Source organism: Saimiri boliviensis, chromosome 16, assembly GCF_048565385.1.
Source record: "Saimiri boliviensis isolate mSaiBol1 chromosome 16, mSaiBol1.pri, whole genome shotgun sequence".
NCBI classification, from domain to species: domain Eukaryota; kingdom Metazoa; phylum Chordata; class Mammalia; order Primates; family Cebidae; genus Saimiri; species Saimiri boliviensis.
Window position 1 is genome coordinate 18,534,187 of NC_133464.1, and position 13,650 is coordinate 18,547,836.

The following is a 13,650-nucleotide window of genomic DNA, read 5'->3' on the forward strand; positions in this document are numbered from 1 at the left end:
TTCTTTCTTCTGTAAAAGCAGTGCAGAAGGTTAGGTAAATCACTAAATGCTCTCAGGAGCAGTTTTGGCCTACCTAACGTTACCTGGTCATGACATCATGGTTCACTCTGGCTCAGGGAGCATTACGAAACAAAGAGTCAGTGTTCCCCAAGATTGATTTTAGGGAGGCCCTGCCTGCCAACACTCTGCTGACTCTCTTTCATTTCTCAGATTCCAGGACATCATCTTATGGGTGCTTTCCAGGTTGAGCAAATCCTAACTCAAGGGGTGTTCTTTGTGTTTTCCTACAAAATCCTTAGCCTTTTTCACCTGTCTAGTGACCACCAGGCACCATTCTTCTTAGACAGATTGTCATTGGGCCACAAGAATAATCCTTTCCTCCTTTTATGAACTGACTCATTCTTCTCCTGTCCGCCTGTCCTCAAGTACCTTGTACTAGTTGCCAGGCTTTTCTCACCCATGTTACCTAAGATGCCCATATTTGACCATCGCTTTGATTGTGTTCCTGCATGCTCAGGAACTGTTAAAAGATTTTCATTTTCTACTCTCAGAAATAGCACTTGTGATCCCAGGCCCAGCTTCTCTTTTTTAATTTTTTAAATTTTGAGATGGAGTCTTGCTCTGTCATCTATGCTGGAGTGCAGTGGCACAATTTCAGCTCACTGCAACCTCTGCCTCCTGAGTTCAAGTGATTCTCCTGCCTCAGCCTCCCCAGTAGTTTGGCTTACAGGCATGCACTACCACACCTGGCTAATTTTTGTACTTTTAGTAGAGATGGGGTTTCACCCATGTTGGCCAGGCTGGTCTCGAACTCCTTAACTCGTGATCCACCTGCCTCAGCCTCCCAAAGTGCTGAGATTACAGGCGAGAGCCACCGTGCTCGGCCCAGCTTCTCTTTGTTGCGGCCAGACAACCTTGTCACCATTACTCTCATGGTGCTCACTCTCTCCCCACCATGCACTGTGCCTTCATAAATCCCACTGTTTATTTTAAAAACCATTCAATAAATAAATGAATGGAATAAGAAAAAGCTCTTTTTTCTTAACAGTGAATTCTGATTAATGAATGTAGGAGGAAATAGATAATTACCGTAGACAAACACCATAATAATAATTGTTGCATACAAGAATCATATAGGTGGATAATAAATTAGTGGGCAAAAGTAAAATAGGCAACAGGATATTTGAATAATCTCAACGAATATCCCCATAGGAAACTTATTAATTACAAGGGAAAAATGGTAACTTTTTAGTGGAGAAACCTGGAAGATACCACTGTAAGCTGTCATGAGACATAGTGATGTCAGATTTTGCCTCATGGTATGATGTACTGAGAAGGGCACAGCATTGCTTCTGTGGCTTCTTGCCAACAAAATGCATTTATTTAAGAGTATACATTAGACAAATCCAAACTGAGGGGCATTCTACAAAATAGCAGGCCAGTCCTCAAAGTATCAAAGTCAAGAAAGACAAGGAAAGCCTAATCCAGACTGCAAATGGCTAAGAAATCATGGCAACTAATTGCCATATGTGAACCTGGATTGTATCCTATTCGTGGGACAACTGATGGAATTTGAAAAAGATCTGTGGATAGGTTAATAGTATTATAACAGTGTTTGTTTCCTGCCTTTGATAATAGTTCTGTGGTTATGTAACATGTTAACCGCTGAAGACGACAGATATACAGGAACTCTCACTGTATTTGCAGCTTTTTTGAAAGTCAGAAATTATTTGAAAATTGAAGGTAAAAAATGTGCTCAAAACTTTTAAAGTCAGTTCAAGTCTTAACCTCTCCTGAAAACCTGCCTATATAAACTTTAGGCAATCAAATCACACACACAAACACCTCGACAGAGTTTAATTTCAAGCTTGGTAGTGAGTGAATAACTATTAATTCAGGGAACATTTATTGAGCATCTACTATGCCCCAGTAATTACACTAGGCACTGGGGCTTCATGGTTGGGTGCTATGTGCTTACTTAGTTATGCTTATATGCCTTGTTTTCCCACTTAATATGGAAAGCTCCTAGAAGACCAATTTAATATTTTTTTTTGCACTTCTCCACAAGATGCCTAGGACAATGCCATTTACATAGCAGTCCTTTGGTAAAAAATATATTGAATAATTCAATGAATATTCTGTTATTTCCTTTCTGTGAGTAAACATGGTTGGTTACTGGTCAGTCATTGCCTACTTAAAGGCAGGTTCTATGTGAACCTCTTTTTTCTGGTATCAAGCTGTGCTGGCTAAATTGTCTCTGGTCTTAGCAACGAGTCCACCAATCTCTTCCTTTCACCCTTTCCTTCTGCTCTTGGCTCTGTGGAAACACATCATTGTTCCTGCAGTTCTAGGTGCTGTGAAAACACAGATGAAAAGATACACTTCACCCATGACCTTAGGCAAATTGCTTGACCTTTTGGTGCCTTCTTTGCTCTGCCTTTGAAATGGGAATCCTGATAATGACCTGTTAAAGGCTTTGACAGGTCTCTTCCCAAGTCTACATACAAATTATCTCTAATTAAGAGAAAGAATAAACTGAGCTCCTTGCAGAAATCTGCTGCTGGGAAAAGGCAACCCTATTCCCTCTTTGGAGTGTTTAGTCAGAAGAAGCTTCCTGTGCTTCAGATATTTTTTGTCCTGCTTTCTCTTTGGTAAATCACAGCAGGCACAAGGCTCACTTGCTCCAAAGAAACTTTAGCTAGAAAGTCAGCAAAATAATATCTCAGCTCTCTACCTCATTCCCTGCTTTCTTTCAAAGGAGCCTAATCATCAGGGTGAGTAGAGTCAAGTCTGCATGGGCCTACAATTTTACAGGGATCTGAAAAAAAACAAATAAGAATAGAGAATAGTTATTTTATTTATTTTATTTTTTTGAGACAGAGTTTTGCTCTTGTTGTCCAAGCTGAAGTGCAATGGCACGATCTTGGCTCACCACAACCTCCGCCTCCCAGGTTCAAGGGATTCTCCTGCCTCAGCCTCCTGAGTAGCTGAGATTACAGGCCTATGCCACCATGCCCAACTAATTTTGTATTTTTAGTAGAGATGGGGTTTCTCCGTGTTGGTCAGGCTGGTCTCTAACTCCCAACCTCAGATGATCCACCTGCCTCAGCCTCCCAAAGTGCTGAGATTACAGGCGTGAGCCACTGCACCACAAATAACAGAATAGTTATTTTTAAACAACAACGAAATAAATTTGTAACCTGACAGATCCATTGGAAAGAAAAGGTGTATTGCACCATTCTAGGGATATTTTGGGCTAAGAGGAGGTACCCCCAGTTCCTGCCTGTCTTTCTTAATCCCGAGTCTGCCCCTGTGATGAGATGCACTGCTTATGGGAAAGCCAGTCTGTTTACTACCCACCTGCAACATCCAAACCATAATTATCAGTGGCATTTTAGCTCTTCTGTTATTGTCTATATTAAAGGATTCAACATTCAATTATAAATCTGCCACTTCATAGAGGATGGTTTACAGAACTGTCCCGATTATTGGCAGCTGAGGAATCATTAACTATGGCCTTCACCAAAGGATTGCTCTAAAGATGCACGTTTGAAGCTAACAGGGCAAGATTTGGAATGAAGAAGGATGCGCATTTTAGAACAGCTTGTGAGCTGCTGTGCTTATGGAAACTGCAGCAAGAGATGCACTGAGACGAAAATCAGCCAGAAGACACAAGGCAAGCATGCATAAAATAATCGCATTGTCGTGTGCCAGAATTCAAAGCAGGCAGGGGCATGTTCGTGTTGTGGGAAAGCTTTCTGTTACCATTCTGAATATACATTCAAAGATGAGTATTTCAGGAGATGTAACAGAAAAGGGAAAATCTAAAGATTTTGTTACTTAAGGAAGAGCAGAGGATTCCCTAAGGACTGGAAACTAAATAAACATATGCATGCTGTGGCTGCCGATAATAGAGACTCAGGCTGTGAGAGTGGGCTAGCCAGTTGAGAGATACAGCATTCAGCATATTCAGTGTGGGCAAGAGTGATAGAAAAATAATCTGGTTAACACCCCAGGTGGAGGCTGAGATGCTACAGATGCAGATGGATACAGGATCAGCAGTGCCCATCATCTTATGGTGGGATGTAGGATATCCCTCAAAAGTGTTAAATTGATGGAGACAGACCAGCTAAAGTTGCATATTTAAGAAAAGGAAAAAAGAGGATCTCTTTAAGTAACTGTAAAAAAAAAAAAAAATCAGCACCCAGCATCAATACATATGCCCAGTGGAATCCAGGCTTTAAACATTTTTGTTCCTGTGAATAACTCCTTAAAATTCTGCTAAGCTGGCACTATTTTAGCATAATTCACTCACCCCCACTGACCAATAGCTGGACAGCTAAGCAGCTTTTGAACATGACCCTGAAATATCCCAGAGAGTAAAAGCAGGAGATTAAGCTGACTGAAAATAAACATGGCTCCTTCAGGCACAGATTGTATATTACGCTTTCTGGCTAGAAATAAAAGATGACTTGAAGAGCTAAAGGGTTGCTTTAAAAGATCTCAGGGGAAATGGGGAGTTGAACTTTTCTCTTTCTGTTAGTAAAGCTTGATAATGCCACCATTTATATGTTTGCACAGATCTTGAAACTTTTAAGTGGAAATGTTGACTGCTACTGATTTCCTTGCAGAGGTGGGATGGTTAGTGGAACGATGACTGGAATCGGAAGGAGATATACTGGCTCCAGCACTCCCTAGCTGTCTTACTTTGAAATAGCCATGGCATCTCTCTGAATTTTAGGTGCTTTCTGTCTCCACTTGCAAATGGAAGAACACATCAGCAGCCCTTCAAACTTTGTAGTAGCATGGTAAGGGCCAAAACAAGAGAACGTTTGTGGAAGTGCTTCATAAATTGCAACACACTGTATGAACTAAAGGCTTTTATGAGGACATACTGTTTTGTTGAGTTGACAGAAAACCCCTAGCTTCAGAAGGTTGTTGAAAAGGATTAATGTGGTTCTGGAAGCAGACTGACTTGCTAGACTAAGGCTCAACTATACTGATTAAGAACCAACCTGCAAAGTATCCTTTACTATGGACACGACTTCATATAGCAAGTACATGTGGAGGAATGTCAGCAAGGAAACTTCAGAAAAGAAAAAAAAGATTTTCAAATTGATTTTCATGCCATTAACACCTTACACATTTATGCAAATCATTCAAGATGGCATCTGCCTTCCTTTCAAACTGGCTATGAGATATTTGATTCTTCTTGCTTGACAAACTCTTCATTCTACACAACTGGCAATCTCCATAGTTGATTCTTTCAATTGGGTTGATTCCAGTCTCCTCAGAAAAGGGTATCAATGGAATAAGTTTTAAGAAGCTCAGCATTTGTTTACTCAAGGAGCTCATCATTAATTTGCTCAAGGCAGTGACCTCACTGCATGCTCCTCCAATCAACGCCCAGCAGAGGAATCATGCATCAGTAACATTTGCCTGGGTTCCAAAGATTTGCTTGTATTTTTCTAGAGTTTGGCAGTTAAATTGTTAAAATCCCTTCTTTCCCAAGGTTGCTCTTTGATATTCGGGTAAGGCTTAACTACTATTCTGAGAGTTGCTGAAAGCAATTATAAAGAAAATTTAGTTTGTAACTGTGGGGCTGGATAGGGTTGTATAGAAGGTGCAATCCATAAGCAGCTGGAAGTGATTCAGATGATGTTTTCATTCAAACAGAGTTCTTTTAAAAAGAATATTTAATTAGAAGAAATCCTTTTTTTTTTTTTTTTTTTTTTTGAGAGGAGGTCTCACTCTGTTGTCTAGGATGGAGTACACTGGCGTGACCACAGCTAACGGTAACCTCAAACTCTCTGGAATCAAACAGTTCTCCTACCTCAGCCTTTCAGGTAGCTGGGACTACAGGCAATCACAACCATACTCAGTTTTTTTATTTTTGTAGACAAAAGGTCTCACTATGTTGTGCAGACTGGTCTCCAATTCCTGGGGTCAAGCGATCTTCCCACCTCCACCTCCCAAAGTACTGAGATTACAGGCATGAGCCTCTCCCCGGCCCTAATCTTTAACATAGTAAAAGAACACGTGTTGCACAAAGACTAGATGGGAGATATTAGGTTGAAAACACAAATTCTTCCCACAAACCACCTGGAGATGGTCACCTACATCATGAAAGACATCTATAACTAGATAAATTATTATTTTGAACAATCTCTATCACATTAATTCACCTGAAAAAAAATGAGGAAGATGCTTAGAAATAATTTCATTGCCAATAATGAAATGTCACTTCCCCACTATAAGAATTCATATTTTAAAATAAGTTGAGTTAAAGGTTAACAGAGATAACTTACATTTACATAATACCTTGCAGTTTGTAAAGTAACTTTACACATTAGCTAGATGGGGTCTCATGCTGGAAGAGGACAGACTTGGGAAAACTAACTTGGATTCAAAATCTACTCCCACTAAGTACTTGTTTGTATTGAATAAGAAATTTAATATCTCTGAGCTTCAGTTTTCTCATCTGTAATAAGGTAACCGTAACAGCCTGTGGGTATCATTTTGTGGATTAAGTGGACTAACATTTCAAATACCCCCAGCCTGGGGGTGGTCCTTGAACATGTTAATTTTCCTCTCAACTATATGAAGATTGATGAGTTTGAACCACCTTTGGGAACTGAATTTGAATAACTCAATGAGCAAAATGCCATTTGGAATCTCTGATTCCATTGGCCAGAGGGACACTGCAGTCCTTAAGGAAAGCACTGACTCAGTACCTAGTAATACATTATGAATTATTTTTTCTCTTCTTTAGCAATAGCAACTGATGACAGGTATTAATTTTAATAAATGCAATGTAACTCCGTTCGGGAAGGGTCTGCATTCCCAAGGTCTGATGAGTGGCTGGAGCTAGTAGGTGCTCAATAAACATTTGCAGAACAAATGCAGGAATAAATGACTCTCAGCACCTGATCTCTTTTCTCTTCCCTAACTTTTTTGTCCAGCATTCATATAATTTACACCCATATCTTAAAATATTTTTTTCATGTATTTCTCCTGGATTTTCCTATCTCCTTGTAAAAGGTCAAGAGAACTCCCTCACCTAAACTAACACTGAACAGACTCTTCATTTAATTTTCAGTACATAGTCACTGCTCTCCTCAGCTCTTGGGAGCTTTGACACACGGGATTTCCTCTGCAGAGCTCCTCAGCTTCTCCATATGGATTCCTTATATGCACCCCCTACTTCTGTCACTCCTTCTCCCCTCAATGCTACCAATAGAGTCCTTTCCCGATGGAGACTCTAAGTGATTCCTAGTCCAAGTGGTTGACAGTCAAGCTGCCTTTTGATTCAGAAGTGTTTCACCAGGAGAACCATTTGGGCCCATTTTCTAAGTGAATTCTAACAGTTACACTGGAAGGGACAGCTTCTTTAATGCCATTCTCTATTTCCCAATGTCAGATTTCAAACATGAAAGGAAAGTGATATTTATGTGTTATATATACTCTTGCCCATGATTGTTTTTAACATGTAATTGAGGAACAGAGGGAAGAAAACACCCACTCTTAAAGGAATTAAGCCAGAGTAGCAACCTCTCCATGGAAGGTTTTAGTATTTGTCATAACCTGCTCCCTGATTCCTGCCACCCGATTTCCAACCAGAAGAAATGATTATTTTAACAACAAAAACATAATTAAAAAAAAATCAAGAGAATGTAGTGGGTAATGGTAGGAAGTCTACCTCAGTTTTTCAGTGCTAATAGTGTATCTTCAAGATTATAAGACTTCAGGACAATTCACTGGACATAAGGGAAGACAGAAGGATAAACATAAACCTGTATTTTTGTCACATTTGACAGGTCAGACTATTGGTTACTATTTTAGAGGGGCCTTTGCATTTATTAAATATTCCATTTACATATACTGTCACAGGTCTGCATTTACAAATGCGCTGTTTTGCATGCATTTTCAGACTGAGAAAATGCAAACCTAATGGGCTCAGCTTCTTGACATTCCACCTCCTTCTTGGTGAAAGGGTTACTTTAAAAATCAACAGCTAAAAAATTAATTGGCCCAGGCATTTTCAAAGCAAAGATTAGAACAAATGTTTACTGTTTCTTTTGAGGCTGGCACATAAATTCAATATTTTAAGATTGAAAAATATGCTGCCTTGTGGAACACACTGAAAATGTGGCCTTTGGAAATTTTGGAACAAGCAAATAAAAAAAAACCTTAAAAAAATGTAGGCAGGCAGTATAGAAATGAAAGTAATCAAAATATACATTTCATAAGAAGCATCAGAATTTCCAGCATTATGACTCATTAAGGGTTACAGGTTTGAATATATTTTAAAAAGTCAGAGCCCCAAGTTCTGAGCTGATGATCATTTTCTGGACAGTACCTAGTAGTTGAGAATCTGTAGGATTCAGAGTTTTTAAACTATCGTTGACAGGACAGTTTAGATGGGTTCTAGGGAAGCTATTATAGCCAGTTGGAGAAGTAATGCATGTATTTAAAATACATTAAGTATTGTTATGCAGCCATTCATTGCTTCCAACAAAATAAAACGTTTTAAAAAACTGCCTGAACCGTGACCAGCTTCTGCCTAGCACGGTGTCTGGTCCTCAATGAATATTTAATGAATGAAATAAGTCTTTGCTAATGTTGATTTCTTCCTTTTTTTCTTTTTCTTTCTTTCTTCTTCTTAAACGATAAAACCACATGTACAGAGCTATTACACCTCTGAGCGAGTGGAAATCCAGAGAGTAAATGAGAGGGTTTTGATTTGGGGGCTTGATCATCCTGTAAGCTAAAATGGGTAGTCCTTAAGGTTGAAGAGTGGAAATGGATCAAGCAAGAAGTTTGCACCCACCCTCTCCCCACCCCACGCCCTCCCAGAACTGTTCTTAACCTGAAATAACATTCACTAGCTCAAGTTCCGAAATTCAAAACAAGGGCTGGGTGCAGGATACAATTTCAGTCTCGGTTTTTGGCCGGTACAACTGACTTTTGTACTTTCCACCTCAAGACTCCTCCCCGAGACCAGAGCTTTTTGCAGTCTCTTCTTAAGTTACAGGGAGTTCGAGCGAAAGGGCATCTCCCGTAATGGAGCTTCAAGGATTCCCTTGCTTAGGCGCTCACGGTTATCTCATTCTCCCTCTCACTGTTTCCCCGGGAACGTGAAAGGCTGAGATGGAAATCCTAGGGTGAAGATCTGGGGTCCGAGAATACAGAGCAGAGCAGAGCCGAGGTTTGAACGACGCCTGTCTGCGGGCAGTGGAGATGGCGCTCCTGGGATCTTGGAGGGCAGAGACGGGAAGACTAAGAAATGCCCGGAGCCAGGTGACAGAGCCGCCCCTCGGGCACACGGCGGCCGCAGCGGCAGCCGGGAGCTCGGGGCAGAGAGCAGGGGCGGATACGTGAAGCAAATAACCCAAGTCTCCGCCGGGCGCCTTCACAACACAGGGAGCTGCGCGCATCCCGCGCCTCCCAGCCCATTCCCGAGGGCCCAGGAGTTGCAGGGCCTGGCACTGGATATTCCCGCTCGCGTCACCCTTTTCCCCGGGAACGGCAGCAACCTAATTCCTCCCGGGACTCCAGGATTCAATTCGCTGCTCGCTCCTAGCTCTGCTCTCCGACGGCGGCCCCCGCCCCACCCCCTGCGCCTATGTGTAGCCCCCGAAAGCACCCAGGATCCGGCACCCCAGGAGAGGCCCTGCGGTGTTAGGGCGAGGACAGAAGGGGGAGCTAGGGATGACGCCCACGACCGGCAGGATGCCTGGGGTGGCGGGGAGGATGTGGGGGAAACGGGCCTGCAGGGTCGCCCCTGCCCCTGTGCAGCGTGGAGGCGCCAAAAGCCCAGGTGGAAATGGTCTCTGCCTGGAACTTCTGGCCCGGCGGCAGCGGCGACCCCTTGCAGGTAGCTGAGTGTGTGGAGAGCGCCCTGGCCGCGACCCCCTGGAGGCTGGGGATGGGCGGGACTGCGGCGAAGGGGACCCTCGGCCCCCCGCGCCCAGGCGCCATCCTCCGCGGCTGCTGGGTGCGCCGCAGGCCGGGTAATTAACCTCTCCAGGTGCGCCCCGCAGCCCTACACTTTGTGGGGCTCGACCTTGGGAAGCGCCATGTCATCAGTCTCCAGGGAGGTGCGCCCCGAGTCTCAGCCCCGCAGCCCCGCCGGGTGCCCGCGGAGGAGGCCGAGCTGCGGCCCAGGCGACGGCTGTCCGGTGCCTGCTCCGGGTCTGCAGCGGCGCCGGTGCGGGCGAGAGGAGGAGGCCGAGCGGTCCCACCCGCCCTGCTTCGAGGGAGCCCGAGGGTCCCGGCCTGCCGGGGAGACCTGTTGAAGACTTTTAACACCAGCTTGAAAGACAATCAAGTCGCCAGTGCAAAACCCTCTCTCCTATCTGTTTTCAAGTGTCATAAGCACTGCACTGAAGTAAGATTACTGCTGCCTTAAATGGGCCAATAATTTGCAGCTCTTGCCCACAAATTCTTCCAACCGGGGATTTCAATGTAAAGCAATTCAAAAGTAAAAACCACTTTATTGCTTTTCGAAAATTCGCATGCATTTATTCTGCTTAAAATTTGATATAGGACTTTTTTGTATTACCATTTATCGCTTGCCAAGAAATAATTAAGACTAGGAGCTCGAAGATTAATTTTAAATAAAAAATCTTCTCAAATGAAAATGTCAGGTCATAAAAATTCCTTTTAAATCATAACAGCATATAAATCTTTGAAATTAACCATGTAATTACAATGTCTATCAACTTTTACCTTGAGCTTTGAGCCTCTCTTTTTAATCTTCCATTCTTTTTTAATGAATAGCTATTTTGAAATTAAAAAGTACTGTTCATTACACATGCCCCACTATAATAGGGTTTTTATCATATTTGCTCTATGTAAAAATACTTGCTACTTTGTAATTATTCACACGCCGATCCTTTCCTATATTGAGTGGAAAATAAAAAATGAAATAGAAGTCAAAGGTGCTTTAGAGCTGAATGATTTACACAATTCATTAAGGACGGTGATTTTTCAGTTAGCATCAGATTAAATGGTTACTTACTCTCAAATAGCCCTTGGGGAGTTGAATTGCTGGGTAGCAAACAGATTAAAGTTTGCATTGAAAGAAAAATTGAATTCAGAGGTAATCAATAGCATAATAGGGGCAGTGAGTGGTGCCTGCTGCCTGAAATGAAATTACCATATTTTTAATCTTAATTTTCCACTCTGTTTATCTGACAGTGTGGATGTGCAATCCAAACAGATAATGAGAGAGTGGGATATTGACACCGCTGTCCTCTGGAGTGCTTGTTTTCAGTGATTAAATGCTGTGATCTGTGATTACTTTGTGCAGGGATGTCAGGGCTGCTGGCCAGAACCATGGGAGGGGCACTCGCTCAGCAGCTGTAGCTCCCGACTCTCCGAGGTCCTAATGTCTGAAATTCATTTTCCACCAGTAATATTGAAAAATAAAGATGACCTGTTTATGTATATACTTTGGCTGCACAAATTACAATAATTAATCCCATTATTATTGTTGTCCTGACTCAAACACATTTTAATTAGATCAATATGTAGTGAACCCTCTCTGTACGTTCTGTATTAATGAGCTAACAAACTTGCTTTTTATAGGAAGGAGTGAGTTATAGAAAGCAATATGTTGGGAAACTTTGAAGGGAAAGTGTATTGTCATTAGAGAAGCAGTAGAGAGGAGACTAGGGCATTGTTAAAGAAATCTAGCCCCGGAGGCTGCAATTATATAACAAGCTGTGATAATTTTTTAAAATGCAAATAGTTTTCTTTGGGTATTGGGAAAAAGTCTTCATGTACATTTAATCAAATTAATACCTCTAGCCAAGTAAAAATACTGAATCACAAAATTTTAAAGTTATATAAATCCTATATGCTCAAAGTACAGTATCTTTGGATATCTCAATGCACCGTGATGATTAGTATAGTTGGGATGAATACCTTATATCAAAGGCATTATTGCATTTTGCAGTGAGGAAATTTACAATGCTTCATGTTAGAGAACATATTATGGATGCATCATTTGAATTTGAATGCACTTAACCCTGCTGTACGAATAGATTTACAATAGATGATAGCTATCTACCATCTATACCAACGACTTGCACTGTCCAGCAAAGACACTGTGTAAAGTCTCCGCGTGTTTATAGAATTTGGTAATTATGCATAGTTAATTAATTTATCCTCCCTTGATACATCTGTGTATCCAAATGAAAAGGTCTGAAGAATGGGTGATGGGCAGCACTGGCTATCTGATAATAGATTATTTTTCCAAATTGGAGAGTAGTCATAACACACAAGTAATGGTACCATACCTCACTCAGTAGCTCCTTAACCTTGGCCAGAGGTATTGTGTTTAGTTCCTAGTGCATATAATAACTTTAGTTTTTTCCTCAATTATTTCTGATATGTGAAAACCTCAATTATTTCTGATAGGTAAGGGAAAGGGAGTCCTTGACTAAGTACTTGGAAATAAAGAGTGAAAAATCACTTTGTGAAAAATGTGAATGAGCGCCACCATTTGGTATGAATTCAAGTTTATCAATTTCCTAATTGGCAGCATCCCTCAAAAAAAAAAAAAAAAAAATCTCCAACTTTCTTAAACCCTCTAACTTCTCCAACTGGTTGAAATGGGAAAGTTTTAATAAATTAATATGTTAACCATTGAGTGGCCACAGGCTACTCTGATCTTGTCACATGTATTTACTGATACAGAAACCAGAGAGGAAATCTATGCTCATAAAAATATTGACCCATGACTTTTGCTCAGTTTCCTATTTTAAGCATAGACTAAGGAGATTCCCATGTGTTATATAAACCACAACAGTGGTACATCTCCAGTTTACCACCTGCTTTAGATGTGCCATGTATGCTGTGTTATTTTGTAAATTGTGCATTATAAAATGTAAAGACAGGGGGCATGGGATCCATGCAATAAATGAATATAATCAAGTCCAAGGAATCTTTATCATGGTGCTCGAATGAGCTTAAAATTTTTGCTTAGAGTCTTTTTTAAAAATCACAAAAAGATGTATCAGCCAGATTAACAGAATTTAGGCTGAGTCTTTCACATGGAGTTTCAGTACCATTTTGACAGTGTATTCGGTATTCAGAATCCATAAACTTGAATATAAACTATATACAGTCCTGTCTTTATTCTAACAAACTCACCCAATTTTTTGATAACTTGTATTGTGTTCCCTAAAATTTTTTTATCAATACTTAAGCATGCTAATTCTCATAGCAATGGAATACGGCTGATATATATCCTTTGACATGGAAAGTAGTCAAAGTGCTATTGGAACTTTTTCCTCTATCTCCTGACTACCTCTGTAATCCAACTGAAACCTAGGTTTTCTAAGGATACAAAAGCCTCCCTCTACCCTTATACCTGCAGTCACCATTCGAAGTTTATTGAGCTTTAGAGCAGACAAAGAGTGAGAAAATCCAAACCAATCTCTTTCCTTTCACTTTCTAAATCCTGACATGGTCCATCACCTTTTAAAAATAGTGAACTGGACTTCCCCAAAAAGGAGAAAGGAAACACATCTAATGGAAAACAATGGGAGAAGGATAATCTAATCTTCAAATAAGGAGACATGTTTCTGAAAGCTTAAGAAGGGCAAGTTTCACACTGATGTCATCTTCCCCCGAAAAATG